Source organism: Helianthus annuus, chromosome 15, assembly GCF_002127325.2.
Source record: "Helianthus annuus cultivar XRQ/B chromosome 15, HanXRQr2.0-SUNRISE, whole genome shotgun sequence".
Taxonomy (NCBI): Eukaryota; Viridiplantae; Streptophyta; class Magnoliopsida; order Asterales; family Asteraceae; genus Helianthus; species Helianthus annuus.
Window position 1 is genome coordinate 55950100 of NC_035447.2, and position 6000 is coordinate 55956099.

The following is a 6000-nucleotide window of genomic DNA, read 5'->3' on the forward strand; positions in this document are numbered from 1 at the left end:
CACTCTAGTCCAAAACTCAAACCTTTTGCATCTAGGTCCCTGTGGTTTCAGTTTTATTGCCATTTTGGTCCAAAAATGAAATCAGCTCATACTTGTCTTATAAAATCCTGCAATTTTGTTATTTTCCTCAAGGGCAAATCAGGTCATATTTGTCTTATAAAATATGGTATTTATTTATAAAAAAGAAATGATCATTTTGCCTCTTCGGAAAATGACAAAATAGCAGGATTTTATAAGACAAATATGACTTGATTTCATTTTTGGACCAAAATGGAAATAAAACTGAAACCACAGGGATCCACATGGAAAAAGTTTGAGTTTTGGACTAAAGTGGCAAAAGGGACCAAACCACAGGGACTAAAATGGCAGCTTACTCTAAAAAGAATTATTAATTTAATATTAAACTTAATACTTAGTGGGACCTGGCACTATTGGGTACATCATACTTATAATTAGAAGGACACAAGACCCAACAACTTATTAAATATTTTTCAATTATCTTCTTTATTATTAAAACTCATAACCAGAACTCTGAAACAAACATGGTGTCCATCCCTTTCTCAAGAATTCTACTATTGATTCTTCATTTCTATTTGTTTCAAGGGTATCCTAATATATGTTGAGAGGTATCCCATACATAAAACAGAGAAAAAAAAAGAACATTATACTTCTCCAAGAAAGTTGAGTGATATCCCGGGCTACCTCTCGACAAAGCATAGTTCCGCCCCTGGTTGCAACCTTCTTTCCTGTTTTCGACTAATCTAAAATTTACATAAATTTGTTATATCTATAAAATAGTCTTTCTTAATTTTCTTGAATATACATAAATATAAAATAAATATAAGTATTCAATATTCTAAATTAACTTGGTATTATTAAATTGAAAATGTAGTTAGCATTCACAATAGAGTATTTTACTTATATCGTAAGCTATAATAAGTGTCGATAATGTATTGGTACTATAACGAATTCAATTGATACCTTCACAATAATATCGGGATCACGCCGATTCCGACAAAATAACAGTACCGGTATTAGTACTATTGGAATCGTTAGTGATATTCGTTTTTGCTTTCGATCAATGTAAAATAAAGGCGTCTATATCCTATTGTGCAAATGACGACGTTATTTTCTGAGTTTTATCTTTCGATCGCCATAACATAACAAGTGATAGTACCGTATCGATACCCTAATAAACCAAACTGACATCGACCGAATTCCCGTCGCAACGCGCGGGAAATTCTACTAGTTTAAACTATTTAACATGATTACATGAGCAATGGATGTTTAATCATCTTTCAAACTATTTAACCAATTAGCCTCGCGGGGCCAGTTTTTTTAATGTGATTTAAGCGCACGTATTTTTTCTGAAATTCCCTTTGAAGAGAAAATAATGAGCGATTACATTTCCAAACCTTTAGAGACTTTCAAAGTTGTTTGAAAAATTAATTATAATCGGATCTCATAGTGTATTAATACGGTTGAACCTACATCTTACCCGCAATTTTGTATTTATTAATCAACTAGGTTAGTTACCCGTATGATACACGGGTTGTACTAATATATTTTGTAAATACAAATTTTACTTGAAACTATATAGAAGATTGATTGTAATTAGAATTAATAGTTAATATACAACTAAAAATGCAAACCTAACTCATAACTTTCTAAATATTTCTTTATATATAATATTTGTTGTTTTACTTGTTAAGTAAAAAGAGATGTTTATAATATGATCTAATACATGATTTGAATTAAAAAATAATAATGATAAAAAGAAAAAAATACCACGTCGTTCTTTTAAATAGACTTTTTGAGCATAGAAAATAAAAAACAGAATTGTGAATGTGGGGTTACTTCACTTGGTATAGATTCGTGTTTATTACTGGGAGGTCTTGCGTTCGAACCCAAACAATGGGTAGATTAGGAATCTATATCTATATATATTAATAAATGAGATGATGTGGGCTATGTGTCCTTGAATGGTGAAGCCATTTTGATGATGTGGCAACCATTGGTTTAGTGAACCTTGATTTTGGGAGGGAAATTGTCTAATTCTTAATACACAAACCACATTTGAGAATACACAAACAAAAAACTACATATCCACGCGGGATCCAATAGTATTTGGGTCGGATATATGGTTTTTCGAAATAACCCAAATACAATATGGATCCTATATAATCTTATTTCTCAATCATTGAACCCTAAATTTTCATTCTACACTTTCTTTCTCTCGGTTCTCTCTCTTCTAAATTCCATCTCCGATCATCATCTTAGGTGCCGAATCTTTCAAAAATCATAGGTAAATTTACTTGATCAAACTTAAATACTGTTTATTTATGTTATTAGATCTTATAGGAACTTTTTTTGTTCAAAACCCGGTCGGCAGATCTTAATCATTTTCGTTGTTATTTGTTTGTAGATCGTTCCACATAATTTGCAGGTATGTAATTTATATTAGATTGTTATTTATTGTAAATGTTTAATGTGAATTTTTGATGATTTTTATGTGTTTTTTTTGTTGATCGAACCTGTTATATGTAAGTTTAATCAACAATCTATAAAAAATTTGTTCTTGATCTCCTTCTCCGCATATGCTTATTGTTTGATTTTTCTTTTTTTTTTTCGTTGTTTGTTGATGATGATTTTGCATTATCCGATTCCAATCATATGAAATGATATTTTGTTGATGTTTTGATTTTGTTCTCATGTTACTCATATTTTTATTTACAGTCTTTTAGTTTGTTGTTGATGATGATATGTTTTGATTGTGTCCGATGTGTTTTGTTTGTGTTGATGAGGATTTACAGTGGTCTGATAATTTTTCATCCGGTATAATGTTTTTGTCTTCGGAATATTGATTTTGTTTCTAAAAAATAAATATTTTTTATTTTTTTTAAACCGTTTCTTTTTATTTTTGGATTTGGAAGTTTCTCCATTAACTAAATTATCTTTTAAAGCTTATTGATTGTTGATTTAGGAATATTGATTGTTTTTCTATAAATACTTTACCGTTCTATTTTTTTAAAAACCTTCATATATATTTTTCAGATATGGATCCCTTACACAACAGTCTTTCATTTTTAAAGCTTATTGATGAAGATGACCCGATATTTTTGGTACGTTTATGTGTATTCTAATTACTAATCATATTTTAAGTAAACTGGTATTTGTCTTTTTTTATTTTGTTTTTAAACTCATAGCAAATAAATGGTGATTTATATTTAGTATGATAATGTTTAGTATGAAAATTTACGGCATTGGATGTTAGTGATATAATTTTCAGAATTCAAATTTTAAATTTTAAATTTTGAGGTTTCTATTTTAAATTTTAAATTTAAATTTTTGAGCAATTTTAAATTTCGTTAGAGATTTATTTTTAGTATGGTAATTTTTCGGAATTAAGGTTTCTATTTCTATAAATAAATGGTGTTACGTTTTTTGAAACCTCAAATTTAAAATTTTAAGATTTCTATTTATATTTCCGGAATTTAAATTTTAAATTTAAAATTTTGAGCAATTTTAAATTTCGTTAGTGATTTATTTTTAGTATGATAATTTTCCGGAATTAAGGTTTTTATTTCTATTTCCGGAATTCAAATTTTAAATTGAAAATTTTGAGCAATTTTAAATTTCGTTAATGATTTTTTTTTTAAACCTCAAATTTAAATTTTAATGATTTATTTTAAGTATGATAATTTTCCGGAATTAAGGTTTCTATTTCTATAAGTAAATGATGATTTATTTTTAGTATGATAATTTACGGGATTGGATGTTAGTGATTTAATTTTCAGAATTCAAATTTTAAATTTTAAATTTTGACGTTTCTATTTTAAATTTTAAATTTTAAATTTTGAGCAATTTTAAATTTCGTTAGTGATTTAACTTTACTATGATAATTTTCCGGAATTAAGGTTTCTATTTCTATAAATAAATGGTGTTACGCTTTTTGAAACCTCAAATTTAATATTTTAAAGTTTCTATTGCTATTTCCGGAATTCAAATTTTAAATTTAAAATTTTGAGCAATTTTAAATTTCGTTAGTGATTTAGTTTTAGTATGATAATTTTCCGGAATTAAGGTTTCTATTTCTATTTCCGGAATTCAAATTTTAAATTTAAAATTTTGAGCAATTTTAAATTTCATTAGTGATTTATTTTTGAAACCTCAAATTTAAATTTTAGTGATTTATTTTTAGTAAGATAATTTTCCGGAATTAAGGTTTCTATTTCTATAAATAAATGAAAATTTATTTTTAGTATGATAAATTTTAGTATGATAATTTACGGGATTGGATGTTAGTGATTTAATTTTCAGAATTCAAATTTTAAATTTTAAATTTTGACATTTTTATTTTAAATTTTAAATTTAAAATTTTGAGCAATTTTAAATTTCGTTAGTGATTTATTTTTAGTATGATAATTTCCCGGAATTAAGGTTTATATTTCTATAAATAAATGGTGTTACGTTTTTTGAAACCTTAAATTTAAAATTTTAATGTTTCTATTTCTATTTCCGGAATTCAAATTTTAAATTTAAAATTTTGAGCAATTTTAAATTTCGTTAGTGATTTATATAGTATGATAATTTTCCAGAATTAAGGTTTCTATTTCTTTTTCCGGAATTCAAATTTTAAATTTAAAATTTTGAGCAATTTTCAATTTCGTTATTAATTTATTTTTGAAACCTCAAATTGTTTTTTTTTAATATGATAATTTTCCGGAATTAAGGTTTCTATTTCTATAAATAAATGGTGATTTAGTTTTAGTATGATAAATTTTAGTATGATAATTTACGGGATTGGATGTTAGTAATTTAATTTTCAGAATTCAAATTTTAAATTTTAAGTTTTGAGGTTTCTATTTTAAATTTTAAATTTTAAATTTTGAGCAATTTTAAATTTCATTAATGATTTATTTTTAGTATGATAATTTTCCGGAATTAAGCTTTCTATTTCTATAAATAAATGGTGTCACGTTTTTTGAAACCTCAAATTTAAAATTTTAAGGTCTCTATTTCTATTTCCGGAATTCAAATTTTAAATTTAAACTTTTGAGCAATTTTAAATTTCGTTAGTGATTTATTTTTAGTATGATAATTTTTCGGCATTAAGGTTTCTATTTCTATTTCTGGAATTCAAATTTTAAATTGAAAATTTTGAGCAATTTTATATTTCGTTAGTGATTTATTTTTGAAACCTCAAATGTAAATTTTAGTGATTTATTTTTAGTATGATAATTTTCCGGAATTAAGGTTTCTATTTCTATTTCTATTTCCGGAATTCAAATTTCAAATTTAAAATTTTGAGCAATTTTAAATTTCGTTAGTGATTTATTTTTAGTATGATAATTTTCCGGAATTAAGGTTTCTATTTCTATAAATAAATAGTGTTACGTTTTTTGAAACCTTTTTTTGTTTGTTTCGGTTTTATATGTTTTCCACTATTATGTGTTTATTTCTATAAATAATTTATCGTTTTTACGTGTTTAAAACCGTTGACATTTAATTTGCAGGTATGGATTTGAGTAACAACAGTCTTTCATTCTTAAAGCTGATTGAGGACGATGATCCTATTTTTTTTTTTTTGTATGTTTATTAGTTTTATGATTACTAAACATATTGTATTTAGACTTATGTATTTAATTATTTATTTTTTTTTCACTGATAGGAAATACCTAATGAATTTGCTTCATTAATGTGGGGAGAACAGCCACCTTACAAGGAATCTAACGATGATTTCGTTACATCTTGAAAGATCCACAAACAGGTAATCATATTTTCCTTATTTACATTGATTATACAATTTTTGTCTAACTCTGTCTTAATCCTCTTTTTCATGATTGATTCTCTCGATCTTCCGATTTGTGTTTGTGTACAACAAAAAAAAATCAACATGTGAAAAAAATTTGTTTGTTTTTCTTCAAGATATCGTTAGATTGTGTGTTTATGGTTAGATTTTCTGTTTCTCAAAAAGATTTGTGAGTAAAACCGATGACG